General features: G+C 36.3%; 2 long non-coding RNA genes and 1 pseudogene across 3 annotated transcripts; 1 reads left to right on the top strand and 2 right to left on the bottom strand.

The window, feature by feature from the left end:
- Positions 1–4799: 4799 nt before the first annotated feature.
- On the top strand, positions 4800–20034 carry LOC116290772 (ATP-binding cassette sub-family C member 4-like; annotated as a pseudogene). Its single transcript, XR_016119596.1, has 7 exons — positions 4800–4903; positions 10434–10994; positions 11071–11450; positions 12745–14012; positions 15353–15923; positions 16310–16446; positions 17967–20034. The product of XR_016119596.1 is annotated as an ATP-binding cassette sub-family C member 4-like (transcript).
- Positions 20035–20058: 24 nt separating this feature from the next.
- LOC116290961 (uncharacterized) lies at positions 20059–21563 on the bottom strand. The gene is made up of 3 exons (XR_016119607.1): positions 21142–21563; positions 20978–21073; positions 20059–20635 (listed from the first exon to the last, which is right to left on the bottom strand). It is a non-coding gene; the product is annotated as an uncharacterized LOC116290961 (long non-coding RNA).
- A 971-nt stretch (positions 21564–22534) lies between these two features.
- Positions 22535–24557, bottom strand: LOC148911629 (uncharacterized). Its single transcript, XR_016119527.1, has 2 exons — positions 24432–24557; positions 22535–23187 (listed from the first exon to the last, which is right to left on the bottom strand). It is a non-coding gene; the product is annotated as an uncharacterized LOC148911629 (long non-coding RNA).
- Positions 24558–24879: the final 322 nt, after the last annotated feature.

The raw sequence follows: 24879 nt of genomic DNA, 5'->3' as shown, positions 1-24879 counted from the left end.
TGTAGCTGGGAGTTAGAATGCTGTATACACTGGTTTACTGAGACTCACTTGTATACTTCTCGTTTTTTTGTTACTGAGTTTTACATGGAAAAATCAATGGGGCTAATGGTGCCCTGTGCGATTAGGGCCAGCATGCATTGTTTTACATATATATACATACGCTAATAAACACGTTAATAAATCCATCCACAATAGTAAAAATCAGAAAACCAGGATGGGAATCGAACCCTCGACCTTCCGATTATCTAGACGGATGCTCTACTACTGCTCTACTACTGGAAACTCAATGATTTCTCTGAGAGTTGTGTACACTGAAATCCATCAGTGATAAACCATATATTGAAATCCATCAAATCAATTATGCGTATAAACGTGCAACGAAGATAAATATACATATTATATACACAGGAATTAAATAAGTGAAGATAAGCACGCTAATAAACACAACAACCCTAGAAAAAATCAGAGAACCGACCTTGCTGGTTTGTCAACGCAATGGGTAGACCACAGCAGAAACAGACAAGAATTGAAGTTATGTCCAGCTTGCATTCATACAGCATAAATATCTTATAGCTGTACATCTGTCTATATCGACCTAGTAAAATTCAAGATTTAACCATACTCTGAGAGAATTTTACCTTTTTATTTGAATAATATTCTTCTTTTAATGTTTTGGACATGCTCCAGGGATTGGGATCTGCACTTAAAATCTGCTTTAATAAAGGAAAGGAAATCTAAAAACTGATTACAAAAGAAGGTAAATCGTGTGCTTGCTTTCCTAAAGTTAAAGAACGGTTTGTTACTGTTCTTGAGTTGTGTTTATACTCATTTAGATGTGATTTTTGATTTGCGTATGACTATATCCCTGATTGACTTGATGCTGTGTGAATTGGCCATTACTGCAATTCGTTGAGCGAAGGACGCTCTTTTAAAATAGTCTGTATAATTAAGTCATCTTATCTTTTCCTAATTATATATCTGTAACAGAAGACTTGTCATTCACTTTTCCGGCATTCTTAATATGTCCGCTGCATACCTTATGGAACACTCTTCCATCCGATGCTATTTCTACTGAAGAATTTTTGCATTTCTGCACATTTTCGAACTAGTCCGCCACGTATGAATTAATAAGTTTTATTTCCGACGGGCTGTCTTCATTCTTTGTCTTGAGAGAATTCAAATTCAATAAATGAGATCATCTTTGGAATACGAGCTGTAAAGATTTGTACTTGAGAATGGAAATACAACGAAACAGTTCAAGCGTTACGAGGGTATTTTCAAATTCTAATCATATTCTTAGAAAGAGAATATTAAGTAAGAGAGCATATCTCCCATACATGGGTCTGTAACCATGAAAGTTTTTTGAAAATCTATTTTTAGCTCCGCGCGCAAGGCTGAGCAATTTTTAGCATGCGATTCCTGATTGGTCAGAGTTGTAGTGACTTCAATGTGAGCGAAAACTGCTTAGTTTCCGATGAGAGAAATGCCTTCAAAATCAGTAAAAAGTTGAAATTAAACTGTCATGTATTCTTCATAGCCGAATTAAACATTAAGCTTAACAGCTGATGTAAGAGGACATCGAAAAAGTTCAAATCAGGATGGTTTTCAGTATACGAACAAGCTCAAAACAGCGAAGACGCCAGGGAACAAAACCGTGTTAAAAAATGCGATGAAATTAGCGAAGAACCTACAGTGAAGACATCGAAAAAAGCATTTATCGTAGCGTTTTTGATATTAAATAAAGTTTAAGTTCAAGTGATTTTGATCTTCTTAAAAGAAGATGATAAACAAGACAAGTATTTTGTTTCACACACGAATCAGAACAAACTATTTGCACCTAAATGTACCGAAGAAAAATTTTGTTATCACAGAGCTAGGAAAAAACTACAAAAGGCACTGAAATGATTTTTCACAATTATAGCGGAGATCCCGCGCGAGCCGAAGGATTGCGCGAGCGGAGCACAATACTTAAGAAAAAATGGTAAACCATCGAGTTGATTTTTCATGGCTTGGCTGACGTCACTTCCGTCCGTCTGTACGTCCGTGTACACAACACAGGGATCCCGCTTCATGTGAAATCAAAACTACTCACAAATGTGGCTTTCAATACACGACTTTCAAAAATGGCCGCCAAACTCGGATGGGACTAGGGACTATTTTGAGTCAAAGTCATTCATTTCACCAATTCGAGTTCTTTTAAGAGTCTATTGAAGTAAGGGTGAATGACTTTGACACAAAATATCGTACTGAGTAGACTTTATTTACTAATGAGGCCTTACTTACCTCGCTTCCAATCAATTGTCCCTTGTCCCAACCGAGTTTGGCGGCCATTTTTGAAAAAAATATTTAGCAAACAATCGTATATTGTTATTATTATTATTATTATCATCATCATCATCATTATTTTTATTACTATCATTATTATTTTTATTTAATTTTATTCATTTTTTTTTTTTTTTTGACAAGTATTTTTCTCGACAAATCGACAAATCAAAGACTTTCTCTCAAAATTTTTAATATTTCTATAGATATCCTTAATTAATTTTAATGCTAGAGGAAAAATAACACAGAGAGCATATTACGACAAAAAATATTCGTCCTTTATTTAGCTTTGCAAATCTTTAACAATTCGGTTGATTTTAACCAAAAAAATATATAATGACACCAAAAATTCAACTGTTTATTTAGCTGTTCGAGCTAGTATGATCATAAAAATGAGCTTAAATTCGTTTTGTTTGAGAGATGCTTCACCCTTCGGCGACGTTTCTCCATTATAACAGTTCAGTCCGGCAGCTTAATCACAGTCTCGGCAAAACTCGTGTTCCCAAAACTTAACCGCGCGTATGAGGTGAATGGCTGCTTTGGCGGTGAAAATGATATACTATTTTTAAAAACGTAAGTAAGTTTATCTTTTGCTCACCTTATCCAGTTTTCAAGTCTGTTTTTATGTAGTCTTGATTTGTCCTAAAAAAAATCGGGAATCTCCAAAATTTTGATTTTAATCAAAGACATCCAAGGTAAATTTCACTAAACCTGATAATGTGTTGGATTATCTGTAGTTATTTTACGTTTTTTTAAAGTAAAATTAACCAGGAATTAAAAGCTTAAAAATGTCGGCCATGGAAAACTTTGTCGAAGAATCTTCCAAGAACAAGACTAGCCCCTGGGGGGTGCTGGTGGAGAGTTGTGCAAAAAATTCCTAAGTAGCAGAGTATACTCGCGCAAAGAAAACAATGTAGTGCATTTCGATTCGATTTCAATGCATGGTTCTTATTATGGAAGACATTATCTTCATCTCCAATAAAAAATAATTAAGGATTTTCCCCCCTATCTTATAGTTTACTATAGTTTACTATAGTTTCATTGAAATTGGGCTCCCAGTGACATGCGTATTGGGAGCTCCGCTTTTAGGCAGTGCCTAAATATATATTAAACCATAATTAAACTTTATTCAATATCACTACTCGAGACCCAGCTATTACCGCAATGCGCATACTTAATGACCATGCAATCTATTGTCGTAGCGTCGTTCTTTAAAGAGTTCCAGCAACTGCATATCATTTGCGGGGTATTCTATAATTGCTTTTACACTTCTTTATCTCCTTTAGTGTTTACTCGTTGTAGTTCTCGTTCATAAAAGGTTCCTTCTAACGCATCCCCGTCGAATTCTTTCAAATTATGAGCTGGCGGATTACGAGGGATGCGCTTTGAAATAGTAAAAATTTCCTCGCTCCAGTTAGCTTGATAACCTTTCTCAAACAGTTTCTTAGACTTGGATATGCGCACTTCATCTCCTATCTTAAATTTTTAGGGTGGTCTTGTCATCAACGTATTTCCATGCAAAGTTCGCCACACTTTATTTTCATTGTTCTCATTCACCGAGGCTGGGGCTCTCTTAATACTCCTATGATATGAATTATTTCACGCATCTATAATATCAGGTAACACATCTAAATATTTTAGGGTTCCTTTCCACGTGAAGTAGAGCCTTTGATGTTTGAGTTATAGGTATAAGATCCAATGTTCTTTTCTTTTAAAAACGACTGGAATAATCGATTCGTAAATTCACTTTCACGGTCAGAATGAATCTTTTGGGCTTTACGCTCCGATTCATCTAATATCTGTTTGAAGGCTTTGACTAGAGTCGGGCCGCTCTTGTCTTTGATGGGAACCACCCATGCATACTTTGACAACACATCAATACAGGTGAGCATATATCTGTAATTGCTATTGTATTTCTTGAGGGACTGCATGTCAACTGACCATATCCAATTCCCAGACCGCGCCTATTGATCCGACTATCACGCGATATCTACGCAAATATTTCTGAACAAGTCTGTGGAGAGAATACACCCTCTGCCCTTTTAACCATTCTTGAACCTCTCTCGTGATTTTCTTATTTTTCTTTTTGGCAGCATGGTATAAGGCATTGACGCTTCCGAGACTCCCTCCTTGATTGAACTCGTAATACAGTTTTTCTAACAGTTGGTTGGTCTCAATCAATCTATGAATTTTCAATGATCACTTTCCCACCACAACACGCGCGAACACAGCGAACTTTTCAGTTTGAAAATGTTTTGAAGGATAAGATTGGGGATGGAACTTAAACACCCACAACCCATGTCTTTATCCCTCGAAGTCAGACACAACACTTATTCTCATCATGATCAATCTACGAAAAGATTGATTTTTTTCAATTCATTATCATAGTGTTTACAAACTCATCAAGTATTTCTGAGGACAGTGAGTGACCTTTCTGCTTGGAATCACACATCTCATTTACAGAATCCACCAGAGAATGTTATATCAGGGAATGATATCGAATCGCTCGCTATCATCTCTGCCACACTAGAGTTTATACTTGGCAGGTTCAGTGCAAAAGCATCCCATTCATCCGTCATAGGTAAGTCTAAAAGTTTAACAAACTGCTCGCACAAGTCTCATATATATCATATCATGATCGCCAGTCATGCAGCAGGCATGGTCCCATGACTTGGGTAATCATTCTCACATCCTACACGCTTATCTCTTAGTTTCTTCATCATCTAATAATGATAATAATAATAACTTTATTTAAGTGTCAATTTAAGAAAAGTAGCCGACTGAAAAGTCTACTAATTGGGGACACTATTTACAATTTCAAGATAAATATATGACTAAATAAATAATGAATACTTAATATGTATGTAATATATACAATATGAGCGGGAGATCTGCATGAGGATTTAAAACAGCGAGCTGCAAGCGAGCTTTTTTCACCTCATACAGATCTCACGCGAATATTGTATACTACTTTTAAAATGTCTAGATCAATGCTTATTTTTTAGAGTAAAAATGTTAACATTAAATGTAATTTGGCCGAAATATTTCAAAGTCAACCTTATGCAAATCAGGACGAATTCTGTATCAGGGTTTACAGATGCCTTCACGGTAGTGATTTTGTATTGTTCTAAGGTAATTAATTATGGCTAAGATTAAACAATAAAATTATATATTACAATAATAAGATTCTAAAAAGTAATTCTGATGAAATAATAAATTACTAAAATATCTATACATAATCACATACTAATTTGAACAAAGGACACAATTATGATTACATTTACTTTCTAAAACCTCCGATAAATCTATTTTCCTTATACCTTTTCGGAAATTGCCTAAAGTGGTTATTGTCTTAATGGTGGCATTCAATTCAAATAAGTAACTGAGTTGAAACGAGGAATTACGAAATCTGCATTTCATAAATTATACCATTATTGACACTTAATTATACCATTATTGACACTGCTATTATTAACTTGGAATAAATCCTGAAAATGTTAATACATTTCGGACACAACTGGTTATTGATTTTGAACATGAGTATGGCTATATCCTGTAATCTCCTATCATATAGCGTGGGTAGTCTGATGACATACCACAATAAACAGCACTCAGTGCTCGTTCTTGTATTCTCTCTAATTTTCTACAGTCTGACGCACTGCAAAAATGCCATAGCAAATGACAGTAAGTCAAGTGCGGCATTATAGCAGATTTATAAATCTGTAATTTAGCATGCATCGGTATCATATTTCGTAATCTCATTAATACTCCTACCCTTATGCTATTACTCTTATAAACATTACTAATATGCGTACCAAAATTAAGCTTGTCATCTATTTAACTCCTAATATCTTAAGTTCATTTAAGATCTTAACTTTTTTTGTCCATTAACACATTCCAGGGTTTGATCTTTGCCATTCGAAGCGTTATGATCTCCTTCAATTTTTCTTCGAAAAATGATGATTCATTAAAAAATATCGATAAATTATAAAATGTAAAGCAATTATGAGAGAGGTTTTGAGTAAATATTAGTCTGTATTTACGTTTTAAATGAAGCATTTTGACTTTAATTAAGCGAGCCGTGCGAATGTGCATACTTACGAAACGTGATCGCGCAACAAGCTAATTACCTATGCCAAAATATGGATCTGGAATTGGAGTTCGAGATTGAGTTATTCGATGACTTTGATCAGTATGGCATAAACGCTCTGCCTACAAACGGCTTTCAACACTGTCGTTCGAAATTTTGCAACTTATTTTAACTTCTCCTTTAGATTTTTAGAGACTCTGCTACTAGTAAACCTCTATGTATGTTGAAACCATGTCCTCCAGGTATCTCAGTGTACCCTGGAACCAGGGTCTTGTTGACTGTATTTTATCAATCAATCAATCAATCAATCAATCAATCAATCAATCAATCAATCAATCAATCAATCAATTTTATTTGTACTTCAAAGTTACATTGATACAATTAAATAAATTGCGTATGACAGATTTTAAAAGTACAGACCATCTGTAAATAACCATAGGGGCTAGACTAAGACATATCACCAGACTTAGTATAAGCAAGTATACAAAAACAACAACAACATAGATTTACAAACAAAAGAATACATAAATATATACAAAACCAACAACAACATTGTTGGTCAGTGGTAATGGTAGATTAAGTAAAATAAGAAGATATTATAATAAAACAAATAGTGCAGAAAGAAAGAATGATAACTAGGATGTCAGCAAATAGTACAAAAATACAAATTTAATAAAGATCAATCAAATACTGTTTAAATTTTCGTTTGAACGAGAAAGTACTCAAATCTTTGAAAGAATCATCGATAGAGTTCCAAAGTTTATGACCTGAAAATCTTATATTAGAGAATCCATAGTTAGTACGAGCGGTTTGCAGAATAAGTGTTTTTCTTATAAAACGTGTATTATAATTGTGCCTGTCACTGACATTCATAAAAACAATTATCAAAGTTAGAAGGAAGAAGCTTGCCCAGATGATAATGATGCATAAATTGAGCAGTGAAAAAAGTAACAATATCATTGAATTTGAGGAGGTTATATTGTTTGAATAATGTAGATGAATGTGTTGAAAGGAATCAGAAAAAGTCATAATCCGAATTGCTCTCTTTTGTAAATTTATGATACCATAAATGAGAAAAGGGAAAATAATGGAATCATAAACTTTAATTAATGCGTCAATATAAACAGTATCACGCAGTTTAGAATACCAATTCCTCTAGCTATCTTCTTACAAAGTTCACGAATGTGATCTTTCCAGTTCAGGTTACTATCTAAATTAACTCCTAAATAGTTAATACTATTTTTCTCTTCTATGAATTTTCCACTTATTTTTAGATTCACAGTGAAATTGATTTTCTTTTGACGGGAATGAATTCGAAATAAGACAAAATTTGATTTTTCAATATACAGAGATAACTTGTTTGCACATAGCCAAGTATTTATATGGCATAACTGATCATTACTGTGCGACGCGCCGTACCGCAGTCACTTGAACAATTTTTTGATGATTTTTTAAAAATATTCGTGACATATTCGTGAAATATTTTTTTGACGAATTTGGGGTGTGTAATTTATCCCGCCTTTGTTTCCGATCAATTTACTGAGTAAGCATAGCCATGGACTTGGGAAATAGCTTTCATAAGTGCTAATATTTGCTAAATCTATTGAATTGATTTTACTAGTAAATACAATCCGATAAACACAGCAGTTTTATCGGGGTTCAGTTTGTAAATATGAATTTAAAAAACCCCTACATTTTATTATCAGATGTTCAACTTCGCCAAAACAGAAATGGCGGGATTTACGATAACTAAAGAACACTTCCTACAATGCCGCCATCATCGTCTCGATAACGAAGTCGTATATTATCCGATGAAAAAAACTAAGAAAACGTTAACTTATATACATGAATAATAATGAGCATAAAAAGGTGTGAAAACGAAAAACTATGTAATTTAAATATTGTACAATAAAATGACGAACAAAGAAAGAAGAATTAAAAAACACTAATAAAATACTTTAGCCCGAATAGAGTCACTTTGAATATTTAAAAGCGATAAACAAAACTGAGAGTATGAAGTGCGATTTTCTCCAATTCTAACATAAGAATTTCTTTAAATGTTTGATGTTTTGTTTGTCATGAACTGGGGATTCTTAGGAGTTAACAGTTTTTCTACATCACATATGAATCGCGCGCACTTTTATTTTTTCCAATTTTTGATTTTTCTCGATCTTCTTGCGTTGAAAACTTTAATTTTAATAAAATATACATTAGTACAAACTTCAAACCAAGAGCAACAACTGGTATAAATTCTAAAATGATCCAGCAAACAGAACATTGTCAACGCGACGATTGAAAAAGTTCTGTTTGGTGATCACGAAACTGTATCGAAACACCTTAATTGATAAAATGTTATTTATATTAACAAACTGAAACCCAGTTTAAATATTCAAAGTGACTCTATTCGGGCTAAAGTATTTTATTAGTGTTTTTTAATTTCTCTTTCTTTGTTCGTCATTTTATTGTACAATATTTAAATTACATAGCTTTTCGTTTTCACACCTTTTTATGCTCATTATTGTTCATGTATATAAGTTAACGTTTTTTAGTTTTTTATCACTTGATAATGACCTCAGCATCATTAAGGCATGGCTCTCAGATGAAAAACTGATTAGCTATATCATAGCCAGTTTTCTACGAATCTTCCCCAAACTTGGCACGTTAATGTCTTTTGTGAAAAGAAGGAACCTTAGAGCCTTGGTTACCATGGAAACTAAGTCACGTGACCACAAGGCCGCCATCATGAATTTGTAAATAAGCCGTTTGAAAACGTACCGAAACATCTTTAAAAGTCATGAAAATGCAGATTACTATTCATATTTACAATGCCTATATGGATCTAATTGGATATCTTGGAAATTATTTTAAGTTTAATTTTTGAAAATATTCTAAAAATTAAACTTTATATAATTTCCAAGATATCCAATTAGATCCATATAAGTATTGCAAATATAAAAAGGAATATGGATTTTCAGGACTTTTGAATTAGTTTCAATACGATTACAAACGATTTGTTTAAAAAATCCAAGATAGCGGCCTTGTGGTCACGTGACCTGGTTTCCATGCTATCAGATATGCGGTAATTGCTTGCCTTGAAGAATTACTACTACGAGCCAAATTTGGGAAAGATTCATAGTAAACTGTCAAAGATATGAATAAATAACTGATTTCCCATCACTTCCTCAAAAGAGCCATGCTTTAATGGTGCTGAGACGTTCAGTTAACGTCGAAACGTCGTGTAATATTATGTTTTTTAGTAAAGTTTTATCGCTGACTTTTATCTTAAAATTTAAAAAGGTTATAACTTTACCGGTAGCCGGCCGTTTCCGACGTTATGTACGTATATTATGCAAAAGGCGTGCGCTAAGGTCGAGCATAAAAGAATCCTATTATTTTATTGTATTTCTTAAACAAAACAGAAATTCTCAGAACGACATGCAGCACAAGCTGTACGGGAGGTTCTAACTTTGTTTTTGAAGCGGATGTCTCAGGGTTTTTATCACTTTTCTAAAATCAGTTATTATGGATACCGATGTTCAGTGGATAACCCAGGAAACCGGTTATGGGTGAGACTATTTGACAGCCATTCAGACTCAGTGTTAATAATAATAATAATAATAATAGTAATAATAATAATAATAATAATAATAATAATAATAATAATAATAATAATAATAATTTTAATGATTTGTATAGCGCACCTAGTACGCGAGTATTCTGAGGCGCTTAACATTAAGAGAAAGCATTGAATAATAACATTACATAAACATATACGCAAAAGTTATTTACAAGTGTTGTATGTAAACATGCATAATCTATATCTACTGAGGTAATTTAAATTTCTGCATATTTCCGAACTAATTCGCCACGGTTTTTTTTCGACTGTCTGTCTTCTTTGTTTCTCTTGAAAGAATTTTAAAAAAGCATTTGTTGTGGGTGCCCCTTGCTAGTCGCTCAACTGAGCCACTTCGATCCTAATCTCTCTAAACGACTACACGTTTTACCTTCGTTTGTATTTAAGATCATCCTGAGAGACATCAGTGAATGATAAATGGGTGGAAAATATCAACGCCTTGCCTCTGAAGCCGGATCCAAGACGTTAAAAACTGGTATTTTCTCCTATATTTTCTTTACCTGGTTAAATGGGCTCCTGAAACTGGGATACCAACGACCTCTAACTGATGACGATCTGTTGGAGCTGTCTGACGAAAACAAGGCACAAGATCTAGTGGCCAAGTTACACGGGTTATGGATGGAAGAGATTAACAGCGCTGAGAAGAGAGGCAGAAAACCCCGTCTTTGGAAGGCCATGTCCAAACTATTCCTTCGAGATGTCCTTCTCTTTACCGCTTTGAAACTGGTGGATGAAGCTATGGAAATTACTTTGGTAGTATCAGTGTGGTTTTATCTAAAGTTCATAGAAGAAGGATCCCACATGGATCAGACCTACGCTGTTGGTATAGTTGCTAGCATTGGGATTCCAAGTCTGATTAAGGTGTTCTTCTATCATCATTCTGATTACTTGGCTGTGTTGATGGGTGTGAGGTTGAAAAGTGCTGTTATAGGGTTGATCCATAAAAAGGTGAGGTGATAAAGGGGGTAAAGCTGGAATCAGATGGATTTATCATAATCTTATTGTGGTTATTTTATTGACAGAGATCACTGAATCTAGACGTAGCGATCTCTCCAAGTTCACAACCGGTCATATAGTGAATCTAGTGTCCAACGATGCCAAAAGAATGGATGAATTGGGCGTTTCATTGGCGGGAACACTATTATTTCCAATTGGTTTCCTTGCTGCATTCTTACTTCTACCTTTATTGGTTGGTTGGCAGTCCTTGTCTTGCCTTCTATTGATGTTCGTCTTGATCATAATAAACTTACTACTCACACAACTGTATACTACCATTCGCCTTGAGCAAGTCAAAGTCACAGACAAGCGATTGGCAGTAATGAGTGAGATCATCTGTGGAATACGAGCTGTAAAGATGTATGCTTGGGAATGGAAATACAACGAAACAGTTCAAGCATTACGAGGGTATTTTCAAATTCTATTCTATTATTGTTGCTGTATATACTTATTTCAAAAAAATTAGTCACAAAAACCTATTATAAAGGTTGAGACCGCTGAGGTTCATGTGAAAAATTTCATATCCAACAAATAATAGTTCTTTGCAGACTCTATGATCGCACGAATGACGGCTAGTGAACCATTCTACAATAATACATGGATATTTTGAACGAAAAGACAAAGGAACGCATTTCTGTGTCATATTTTCACCTTTCAGTGACCTTAAAAACTCTCATAAAGTCGAACAAAAATCCCTACAAAAATCTATTTTTTCATGTTTTAAAAAGATTAACTTTATCTAAAAAATTGATATGATCTGGATTTTTAGGAGTTTTTTTCGAATAAGCTATTAAGAGAGGAAAGATAACTAGCTAAAAACTAGTGTGAGCTGCGTCCGAAACGTCAGTAGGTTTTTTCATCTTTTCACGGTGTATAATTTACCCTTTTATCATTACGGTTAAGAGAGGATGTCAGCAAAAATCAAACATACGCCGACAACAGTCGAAAAATCGAATTTGTTCACTCGATTTAGTATTAAAAAGACCTTGAGGCAATATAAACCATGGTATACTTCATTTGCCGAAATCATCGCTTTATTTCCGACAAAAACGAGAAAAACCAAATCGTGCATAATTCATTTTTATTCATTGACCCCCTGAAAGAGCCAAAATGTACTCCAACTTTGGGGGTCTCGCATGCTTTTGCAAAAGCATGTACAGAATTATTTCTTTAAACATTGAATTAACTAATGTTTTAGCTTTAAAAAGCCATAATTTCTTAACATTTGAATAAGTTAATGGTTGCGAAAAAAATTAATCACCAGGGTATTTCAGCGCCTTATCAAAGGCGAGGAATTTTCAAAAAATTTTTTTTTACACATGTGCTAACTAAAATAAAAGGTCGATATTAAGAAAACGAAAGTCGACATAAAGTCCTATTCGTGAATAAAGGGATTTTTTAGGATTTTTGTTCTGTGACGAGTGATTATGAAGATTTAAAGTTAGAGAAACTTGCTATACTTTACGATACTTTTAATAATGACTGTTTTAAAATTCATTAAGGAGCACTTGGTATACGGATTTTCCCTTCATATCATCTTTTTTCAATAAAAGAAATAGAAAACACATAAAAGAATGTTGGGAATGACAGGTTGTCTGAAATGGTACAACGCATGTTTATTCAAATGCAAATCTATTCCAATGACCATTTGCTTTGTGACTATCTTCTTTCATAATATCCACATTCAATCTTTTTGTTCCAGGAAAGAAGTGAATCGTAACAAACAAAAGAATAGCCTACGAGTAACATGCGAAACGCTAAAGTATAACGTAAAACCATTGGCATCCTTCTTGTGTGTGGTGGCGTTAGTGTACAGTGGAATAAGAGTAGATGCTGCTAGGGCTTTTACATTGGCAATGATATTAGACATTTGTGCGAACTGCATGGTTTGGAAGATTACTTTTCATGTTATCAACCTGAGAGATTCAATAGTTTCCATAAACAGGATCGAGGAATTCCTATGTAATTGTCCAACATCAGTTGATATCAGTACAAGTGCCATAATATCATCAAAAGATGCTCAACCGTGTAGAATTGGAAATTTGACTTTTAACAAAAATATTGATAGCACGAGAGCAACATTTATCGAACAGGACACTGAGCCCAGAGTAGATGTAATCGAGATATCAGCAGCCTGGACAAGTCAACGAAAGAGTGTTTAACACCAAGTCTCGATGGTAGTACGATCAAACCAGTTACTTATAGTCACAGGACCTGTTGGCAGTGGAAAGAGCTCTTTACTGATGGCCATCCTTGGGGAAATTCCCACAACTGAAGGAGAGATTACGCTCCATGGTCGAACAGCTTATGTTAGCCAAATACCTTGGATCTTCTCGGCTACTATTCGTGATAATATTATCTTTGGACGACCATTTGACGAGTCTCGATACAAGAGAATACTAGAAATATGTGAGCTTGAGAAAGACATCAAGTGCTTCCCTCATGGAGACTTGACCATCATTGGCCAGAGAGGTGTAGGTCTCAGTGGTGGTCAGCGTGCAAGAGTCAGTCTAGCTCGCGCAGTCTACTCAGAAGCAGATATCTTCTTACTGGATGACCCACTCAGTGCAGTTGATGCTAGGGTTGGACAACACATCTTTGATAAGTGTATCTGTGGAGAGCTGTCGAATCGAGTAAGAATTCTGGTGACGCATCAAGTACAATACCTTCCACGAGCTGACAAGATAGCAGTAGTAAGAGAGGGTGCTGTTGTTCTCGGGACATATTCGGAATTGAGCGAAAACGGAATAGTAGATACCTTACAGAAAAGACATGAAGATACTACCAGCGACTACACATTACATGAAGAAGTCGTTCATTATAAAGATGATAATTCTAAAGACATGAGGGAGGAAGATGAAGAGAGAGCTACTGGTACGGTGTCTTGGCGGTCGTACTGGAGGTTTTTCAGGGCTGGATTACCAACTTTTATCATTGGTTGCCTTGCTATTTTCTACATAATCGCTCAAGGTAATTTGGCCTTAATTCGGTATGATAGGTATTCAAACTTTTAGAAAGAAATATAACCATTTCTTTTTAAGTAATTAAATGGTCTTTTTTAGAGATTACCTCACCCTTAATGGCCGTAATTATTGTTAGAGTCCTAAATGGTAGAGCGCACACCATATATCTGGAGAAACCTCAATTTGTAAGAAATTGCGCAAATGTGCACAAATTAGCCAGTAAGTTCATTAGAGCTCAGTAGACCGCAGACCTTCAAAACTTTGCACTAATTTGTACAATTTGTACGATTTTAGAATCCCTTACATATTTTACAACCAGAACGTCATCTATCAAGTCCTCCAAACCTTTCGTACACATGGAATATTCTTCACACAGAAGCATCCTTATTCAAAAGAAGAATAATTGAAAGACTCTTAATTGCACGTGAACAGCCCAGCCTAAACAAACAAGTCCAATGTTTTATCGCCAGCCTTTATCCCTCTGGGATTTTATGAACTACTTAAACTGTTGTATATTCAAATTAACCTCATACTGAAGATGACTTTCACAGTCGAAAACGTTTTATTTCAAAACTTTTAAAAAACATTTCTAGCCTTGTAAATATGTATTGTACAATTTTGTTAGTTAACTTTTACAACGATATATGGTATACAGTAAAAGGTCACCTGGACTAACAAAAAAGCCGTATCCTTATCATTTTTTCATGGACGAAATACAAAATCATTTATATATATCGTTGATGTCTCGCGCAAGGTAATTTAGCATTAAATATAACGTGCGCATGGTTAAGCAGAGGATTGCCTCACTGTTTAACATTCTCAAATTTGGTATCTTTCCTGATTTAGTAAGCTTTATTGTATTCTGGGTTAGAGTTTTTTGTTTTGCTGAGTATTGTTTAGCTCCAAATTCATTGTCTTTGGCTATTGTTTTATTGCCTTCATACTTCAGGCGCCTTCCAGCACCAAGAAAGGGCCCCAATTTGAGGCATAACACTGATAGACTAACGATTCCTTCATGATTGTAAGCTGCATGGTTACTAACAGCGCCTTAATATGCATCATCATCATCATCATCATCATCATCATTATCGTCATTCTGCTCCTCCTACATAGTTTTGAGTTGATCACATTACTGGTTACTTTTAAGATTCGCGAAAATATAATACTTCCCATCGGAATATTAAAAAAAAACCTTCATCAGTGTTTGTTAGAACCTTATATAGAAAATTGTTTTTGAAAAGTTTCATTCATTTTTGTCCAAGAAGCACTTAAATAGTGTGTAATGGACAAAAGCCGGTCATTCATTCTGTTGCTTACTCATATTAACGTACATTCTCATTCGTGTAGCGTTTTTGGTGGTTCCAACTTGGTGGATGTCACGAATAGTTCATATGACACTACAGGACCAAAGAGGTTCCTTCTCCTTGGGCGTGTTTGGTGGTTTGGTTGGAGCATCGTTTATTCTTTCCTTAGTAAAAGACTTGGCTTTTGTCAGTGCAATTTTGAGGTCTACAAGAAAACTGCACGACAAGATGACAATGGCTGTTATCAAGTCTCCTGTTCTGTTCTTTGATACCAATCCTGCTGGACGAATAATGAATCGCTTTTCCAAAGATATCGGTGCTATGGATGATCTGCTGCCCATCCAATTCCTTTATTCGGTTCCTTTGTGCTTGGATATAGTTATAGTTATGTTACTGGCTTTGGCAGTTAGCCTGTGGATCGCTGTTGCTGTCATTCCAATGGCAATGCTGTTATTCTTGGTTACTGCGTATTATCTAAAGAGTTCTCGTGAGCTGAAGAGAATAGAAGCGATAAGATGCAGCCCTGTCTATGACCATGTTGCCGAAACCATTACAGGGATAGAAGTCATTCGAACATCAGGGGCGGAAGAAGAATGCTGCAACAAATTGTTAAGGTAAAAAACTGCATAGCATTATTATTTCTAAGTCAAAACCGAGTGTGTTAAACAATCAGTGTCTTCGGTTTGACATGATCAGGGTAGTAGTATCGCCAGTTCCAAGAAAGTAATGGAATTTAGTCTTCCATGGTAGGTGTTACAGCTTGTAAACTCTTTCACAAACAACTCAGTTCGGAGGAAACACTTTTCATTATTGCCAATTCCCTTAAAAAAACTACCTCGTACATATAGTTATGAATTGGTGTCACCGTATATGAAACATCGTTTCATTTTATTGTATAAAATATTTATAATTTTAAATTGCTTGCAGCTAATCCCCTGCCATCTTCGATATTTTTTGCACTCGTTGTCGCCCTTCTGTACTAATGACTTCATTTTCACAGGCTTCAAGATGAACATACAAAAGCCTTTTTCCTAGTCATGGCAACATCTCGCTGGCTTGGACTGTACGTGGATTTGCTGTGTGCCTTTTTCTTGGCGGGGGTAGCCATTGCAGGTCTGGTTGCCATTCACGATCACGGTAAATATACCAATATTTGAACCATAATTCATTCAGGAATGCATTCCGTTTGAAAACATGTAAACGAATATTTCAAACATTATTGGGTTACTGATTGGATTATAGCCATATTCGTTGCATCGCGACTCTCCGTTTCACAACTTCGATTGGATTTTGGTCTTTTCCGAGCAGTCAATCATCTGGCGCCTATGCAGATTACCTTTGAACTTATGCTGCTCTTTTTGAAAATCTGAACGGCTCGAGGATATTCGAAGGAGTTCTAAACGGAAAACGATTTACAAGTAACTGTATTCTTTCTGCTAAGTATTGGCGGTCTTCGTTTTGCTCATACTCATAACTTCAGGATATTTGAGCTACGAGTTCTCATTCCGACACTGAAAATTTCTCACGATTGTTGACAGAATCAGACGAGGTAAACTAGCTTTCGACTTCTTTCTTCAAAACATTTGACTGCAAATTAACTCTGTTTGTACTTGAAAGCAAATCATTTCAGTGGTTTTGATAATATTTTGAGAATTACAAATGTTTCGAGCTACTCTCTCTGCATTACTATTATGAACTGTCGATAGCTGAAAAATTGAATTGTAATTTTGCCAACTCGGACTGAAAGCCTTCTATTAATCTGAAATCATCTCTTCTACCTTGTAAGGCCCAGTTTAGACGTCGAATTTCAGAAGTGCCGAATTCAATCCCAATTTTAGTCGACTAAAATGATTTAAATGCGGCAACTTGATTTCGACGTTGCATTTAGGTGTAAAAACAGTTTGAATTTGATTTCAATAGGTTGAAGGGTTTCACTGAACAAGTTTGGGTTTCATTTGCATAAGCGCCAGATGATTGGCGGCTCGGAAAAGACCAAAATCCAATCGAAGTTTTGAAACGGCGAGTCGCGATGCAACGAATATGGCTATAAACAAACAATTACACTTCTGACAGAACGAGTTGACACCATTAAATCTCGGGATATCTGTTTTTTTTTGGAATGTGCATTATATTATTGTATAGATTGAGGATCTCCTCTGTAAATGAGTTGCCAAGAGGTTTCCCGTCTCGTAAACCTTTCCTTTCTGGCTTCTGGCCGCCATCTTGGAAAACGGTTTTTTCTGCGACGGGCTTCCTGTGTATATTTTCTATATATGGCATATCTTTTTTTTTTTAATCCAATCAGTAATCGAATGTTGTTTTGAATATTCATTTACATGTTTTCAAACGGAATGCATTCTTGAAACAAATAATGGCTCAAATAATCATATAATCAAATGCATTCTAGGGAGGTAGGTACGCTTGACCTGGTTTGACTTTAAACGAGGGAGACAGTTCCACGCTGGTATACAGCGAACAAAAAAGAGTACTTGCATGATTCGATAGTAGCAGGTAGAAGCTTGTGTGTCTTGCGGTGTGTCTTTCTGGTACAGAAGGTATAAATAGACAGGTCACTATGAAAAGGTATATCAACTAAGTTGTACTGATTCCAACAGACTAAGGGCAAAATAGTTTTTTTGTAACGTTTTGATTCTCAGGTTTAACTGGAATGTTGCTTTCACTTTCTATCACTCTCTTCGGTACTACCCAATACGGTATACGCCTGGCTACTGATGTCGAGAGTCAAATGACGTCAGTCGAACGAGTGATGAAGTATACTGAGCTACCTTCTGAACCTGGGTACACCAGACAAGACAAACAATCAGATGACTGGCCCAGTCAAGGTTCATTTGTCTATACGAGACTTGTCCATGGTGTATTTAGAAGGTGGACCCTCAGTACTAAAGGACATCAACCTTGATGTTCAACCCAAAGAGAAGATTGGTATCGTAGGTCGCACTGGAGCAGGCAAGTCATCTCTTGTAGCTGCTCTCTTTCGGATGCCCGATCCTCAAGGCCAAGTATTTATTGACGGTGTTGATCTTGGCACCATTGATATACAGGCTGTGCGCAGATCCATGGCTGTTATCACTCAAGACCCTGTGCTCTTTGCTGGAAGCCTCAGAAAGAATCTAGATCCATTCAATCGTTTTACAGACCAGGCCATCTGGACAGCACTTGATGAAGTACAACTGATGAAGAAGGTCAGCAAACTGCACCATCAGTTGGACTACTGTGTAGGGGAAGGAGGGTCAGGATTTAGTGTAGGTGAACGACAACTGCTGTGTCTTGCTCGAGCATTATTACAGAAGTGTAAAATACTTGTGCTGGATGAAGCAACAGCCAACGTGGATTACAGGACAGACCACCTCATTCAACAAGTAATCAGGCAAAAGTTTACCAAGTGTACTGTGCTGACCATAGCACATCGAGTGAACACCATCATGGACTATGACAAGGTAGTGGTTCTTGACCACGGTCACGTTGTGGAATACGATAATCCCAAAGTTCTTGCTGGGAAAGAGAATGGCTTCTTTTCAAGATTGATAAAGGGACATAACATGTTCGATAAAATTTGATATAGCTGGGAGTTAGGATGCTGTATACACTGGTTTACTGAGACTCACTTGTATACTTCTCGTTTTTTTGTTACTGAGTTTTACATGAAAAAGCAATTGGGCTAATGGTCCCTTAGCTATTAGGGCCAGCATGCAGGATATCTGTTTAGTTAGCATGACCTTGTGTGTGCTATTTTAGTTTGCGACCTTTTAAACTCGTCGTTTTTTGTTTTTGTTTGGTTATTTATTTATTTATGTTCTTTCCAGTCCCTTATTCTTTCCGAGCCGAATATGGTTGATTTCCACCCCCTTGATCTGTAGAAGCTCAATCATACTACGTAGACATATATGCGTAGACATAGGACGGTATTCCCCCAGGAGAACACGGAAGGGACTGACTGACCTAAGAGGTTTCACCCTTGCTTTCCCTTAATTTTCCTCCTCCTTTTTACTTGGAGAATGGAAAAGATGGTCCTGGCCTGCCTTGTTGCACATAAGACTATTGGGTTAATCTGATAACATGTGTTCCCTGGTTTCTCAACCCTGAGCACTATCGAGCGGCAGAGGTGATAACTTTTTTTCCTGTATTGATAGATCATTAGTAAATCATGTGTTTTTGTATGCACTATATGCACTTGTATGCACTATGTGGTATACTATAATACTATAGTATACCACAGGTAATGGAGTGGAATGGTTTGGAAACTCCATAGAACAAAGCTATTGTTCTGCATTTGAGGTTGAACCATACCATCACGTGATACTGACTGTGCACAATGGACCAAAGCAAGTATGGCTAAAAATAATCATTTCCTTATTATTTCCATGTATGAACATTTTGAAAACGGCGTGGAAACGGTCACGCCAATTTTACGGCACTGTCATAGATCAATCACAAAAATCGAAAACATCACGGCACGGTCACACTGACGTCACTGAGCTATTTACAGTCATGCGAAAACTGCTCTAATGAACCCAGTAAATGACCACTTATCAAAGTGATTAGAGAATCCGACCAGGGTTTCAATCCTATCTGGGACTATATTTGTTTCTGATTCCCTTTTAGCTAGAGACAAATTGTAATCATGATTTCTATACTACTTCCTAGCTCATAAATAAATTTATCACTTGTTAGTTTGCTAAAACATTTATTATATTTCCATTTTTTGCTTTACAAGATCAATAAAGACGACAAAAGCTAGCAAATTTAAAGTTCACAAAAATATTTCAACAAATGAGCATTATTTTGTATATACCGTTGGAGTTTTTCCAAGTTTTTCTACTAGAAAGCTTAGTGAAACCAAGGTGAGCAAAAGTTGAACAAACTAAACAGAGAGAAGTGCTTAGTAATCCAGCTTTATCAATACAATAAATGCAATATTAAACAAGTCAATACGATTAAATAAAATTAACTACTCTAAAAAAAGGCAGGATCCCCCTAGAGGGTATGGTGCGTCATGTCTTGGACTTTCTCAGGGTGTTGGAGCCAATCCAGCTGCTACGCAGGCCGACATGCAAGCTGCGTGTGCAGTATTGCAGGCCAAGATGACGGCCGGAACACCAACTCCGCCAGTTGTCACACCAGCTGTTCCTCCGGCAGCGATGACACAGGCAGTCCATGTCGCGCTACAGATAGACACGCAGACAAAATAACCAACCGGACCAGCATTAGCAGCTTGAGGCTGCATGGAAAGGAACGCCAACACGCAAAGAATTCCGCGAAGGACCCTGGAAATCTTCATATTGTAATTTTATCCTTTTCTCGATATCTAAGGCGGAAATAACAAAAATATTATCGTTTAAAAAATGAACAAAAACGTAAACTTTTAAGCTAAAAAATTAGAAGAGCACTACAAAAGGTTACTTCCAGATCGATTCTTCAACAACAAGTTGTAATTTATAGTTCCAAGAAAAACAGAGCGTCACGTCCACTTCATTTCCAAGAAATTCCAAATATAAATTGCATGCTTGCGTAATCAACTTTTAATAAATCTCCTCCAAAATGGACACTGTTCTTTGAAATAAAATTTTGCGATCTTATTTTGTCTTGAAAATGGATCAAGAAATCAGATAATAAACAACATTTGGAATTCTAACGGTCTAATTGTTACCATTGCGAAAATGTATAAGGCATAATTCCAAGCGGAGCTTCGTTTCGCTGCGTAATCTTCCAAGAACCAAGTACTCTTTGTAGCTTAACTGGCGGACTGATATTAAAATAGAATATTTTACAGAATTTTCGTATTTACAGTGTTTATATTTTAAAACTCGATACCAGTAATCTTGAATCCCTGTGCTTCCAAGCCGGAGTTAACTTTGCCATCATGATATTTACTCGTCCTCGCTGTCATGATTCTCAGAAATCGAAAGCGAAACATACTGCTTCTGGCTGATATTTATGATTTTGCAAAAGCCTTTTTTGCGATCGAGTTTTGACCCCGCAAAAGAAATCAAAAGAGAATGTAGATTTGAGAATAAAATGTTTTCAGCTTTTGACGTTGATCAAAGTTATCCTTCCGTGTTAATTATAAATCTTGAAATATGATTCGCCTTTCGGCGCTAGCGATCACGTGGTATAAATGATGTTGCATTGTGTTACGGTCACCAAGAAGTTCGGACAAAAATGTCAATATAACTATAACATCGCAGATGCTTGTGTGCTTAGGCAGAGCAGGTCGTGTTTGAAACACTCCTCGAAGAAACCTTGTGATTACTACGGATTTCATCGAAGTGTGGCACGCATTAAAAAATTCGTCTGCGAATTTGCCTACGAGACGCTGTGACTCCTCCCACTTGGAGGTGTGATATTGTCTGCATTCCTTTCTCGGCTATTCCCGTGCAACGTTCAATTCGAAATTATGGCGGCGAGTAGAAGGTACGAGTTCAAAGTTGAGTATGGAGGCGGGGGAAGTTTTCAAGCAATTTCTGCGAATTTTCCAGGAAAAAATCCAGTTATGATATCCCCACCACTTTCAGCAATCTCATCTATAACGAGAGATCTCAAATCACTACTTATGCTCTTCCCCTACTGTAAACACGACCAAGTTCGCTTATGTTCATTGTGCATTTCGCGAGAAAGGAATGCAGACAAAATCACAGCTCCAAGTGGGTCGAGGAGTCACAGCGTCTCGTAGGCAAATTCGCAGACGAATTTTTTAATGCGTGCCACACTTAAATGACATCCGTAGTAGTGTTTTGAGGCAGCAAATGTAGTATTCAATGTAATCATAAGGTCCGAATATTTGTGCAGTTGTATCCGAGAAGCCTCCAAGAAGGATTGTCTTAATCTTTAGTGATCAGTTTCCTCCTTTTTTTCTATGAGATATGCGAGGCGTATTGAAGGGATATCAGTTATAAGAGGTTTTGAAGTTATTCCTGCTAGCTAATTCCTACCACTTTAACCCAATAAATCAATTTGCAGCATACAGTTTTTGCCTTGTTTTCCATTCCGCTATCATACTTGCACCCGTCTCTTAAGTCTGCAAGTTGCTGGGGTCACAAAGAAACACGTGCAGGACTCTCATCAGTTCATGCGACCACTTTTGACACATCCATCTCGATAGAACTTCACCTGCATTAACAAATGTCTATTTTGAGAGCAGATTTCTGTTTTGATTCCCAGATTGTTTTGCAGATGCTTATGCTAGCGCAAATATAATAGAAGAGAATTGTTAGTTTGCTAAAACATTTATTAAATTTCCATTTTTTGCTTTACAAGATCGATATAGACGACAAAAGCTAGCAAATTTAAAGTTCACAAAAATCTTTCAACAAATGAGCATTATTTTGTATATACCGTTGGAGTTTTTCCAAGTTTTTCTACTAGAAAGCTTAGTGAAACCAAGGTGAGCAAAAGTCGAACAAACTAAACTAAGTGAAGTACTTAATCCAGCTTTATCAATACAATAAATGCAATATTCAAGTTGTAACTAGTCAAAACGATTAAATCAAATTGACTACACTAAAAAAGGCAGGATCCCCCTTGAAGAGGGGGGATGGATGTTGCTTCATGTCTTGGACTATCTCAAGGTGTTGGAGTCAACCCAGCGGCTACGCAGGCAGGCATGCAAACTCCTTGTGCAGCATTGCAAGCCAAGATTGCGGCTGGGACAGCAGCTCCACCAGTGGTCACACCAGCAGTTCCTCCAGCAGCGGCGCAACAGGCAACCCAAACCGTGTTACAGCCAGTCTGGCAGATACCATAAGCAAGCAGACCAGCATCAGCTTCTTGAGGCTTCAGGGAAAGGAACGCCAACACGCAAAGAATTCCGCGAAGGACCCTGGACATCTTCATGTTGTAATTTTATTCTTTTCTCAATATCTAACGGAAATGATAAAGATATTATCGTTCAAAAATGAACAAAAGAGTAAACTTTTAAGCTAAAAAATTAGAAGAACACTACGAAGGTTACTTCCAGATCGATTCTTCAATGACAAGTCGTAATTAGTTCCAAGAAAAACAGAGCGTCACGTCCACTTCATTTCCAAGAAATTCTAAATATAAATTGCATGCTTGCGTAATCAACTTTTAATAAATCTCCTCCAAAATGGACACTGTTCTTTGAAATAAAATTTTGCGATCGTATTTTGTCTTGAAAATGGATCAAGAAATCAGATAATAAACAACATTTGGAATTCTAACGACGTAACGAAATGTATATCAGTCGAAAATAATTCCAAGGTGACCTTCGATTCCGTTTGCTGGATATCTATCTGCAGGAGCGCATCCATGGGTTGTGAAGGGGGTGGCTAGCCATCCCCTTTTGCTCATATTTCTCAGTATTTCCTTAGTATAATAAGCCACCCCCTTTTCCTCGCATTCCTTGGTGAAACCTTAGTAATATAGTCACGCCCCTTAGTCCAAATTCCGCCACTGATCTGTCATAGCGTATAACCAACTGAAACTACTCTTTGTAGCTTAACTGGGGGACATATATATATTTATTTATTTATTTAGAAATTTGGCATTAATTTATGTTTTTAAACTTGATAATCTTGAACTATCCCTGAACTCCAAGAGTTATATTTGTTTGGGCATCATGTTACTTTGCTCGTCCTCGTTGTCATGATTAAAATATTCTCAGAAATCGAAAGCGACAAGTATTGCTTCTGGCTGATATTTATATTTTGCAAAAGCCTTCATTGGGTTTGAGTTTTTGACCCCGCAAAAGAAATAAAAAGAGAATGCAGAATTGAGAAAATGGTTTGTCAACAGTAAGCGGTTTTCCTGAGCTTGATGTGTATGTCGCTTGAATTATTTTCGTTTTCGTTTCTATATATCATAATTCTCGGAAATGGCTAAATATTTTCGAACGGCCAGTACAATTAGCGAAAAAAGTTATATAATATCTAAGTACGGACATTAAAATCCCATTTAAAAAAATAAGCCTTTTGCCTGAAAAGCTAGAAAAAAAGCCCGGACCTGCAGTGTACTGAGCATTTTCCAGCAGTTTTGGCTAATTTACCCATAAACATTCGTACGTTTAAAGTCACACGATTGACAGTATAATTATAGATATCATAGTAAAAAAGTTCCTAAATCAAGCAAGGCATTATTATACTTACTAATGAATTCCAACTGTTGTATATAGGTTATACACACGCTTTCACAAGCCTCTCAACTCAGCTCTGCGAACTAATATATGCCCCTTAAGCTTTTAAAAAATATACATTAATAAATCCCACAATGCCTTCTTTTCGGCGTTTGAAGTCAAATTTCAATTTCGTACCCAGAGCCAACGTTCCTCTTGGTCAGCACCGAGAATATATAGAGACTGCTCTGGAGGCGAGCAAGGCAAGAGTGAGAACATCAGCGAAGAACAAATACATCTAGAAAGCAGATTTTATTGAAAAGGTGGAAAAGAATAGAAGCAATATCTTATGGTGTGGACAGAGCCAACGACGTTGATGAAACATTAATTTATAAATTAAACGAGGCTTACGTTCCTGTAAGGTGAAGTATGATTGTATAGTAATTCTACCCGCGATCCTTTTAGTCAAGAAGGGATTACGT

The sequence above is a fragment of the Actinia tenebrosa genome, unplaced genomic scaffold (assembly GCF_029948245.1).
Source record: "Actinia tenebrosa isolate PJP-AT-01 unplaced genomic scaffold, QUT_ActTen_1.0 PGA_scaffold13__45_contigs__length_12533684, whole genome shotgun sequence".
NCBI lineage: Eukaryota > Metazoa > Cnidaria > Anthozoa > Actiniaria > Actiniidae > Actinia > Actinia tenebrosa.
The sequence above is the reverse complement of the archived record's forward strand: the minus strand, read 5'-3'. Positions and strand labels throughout refer to the sequence as shown.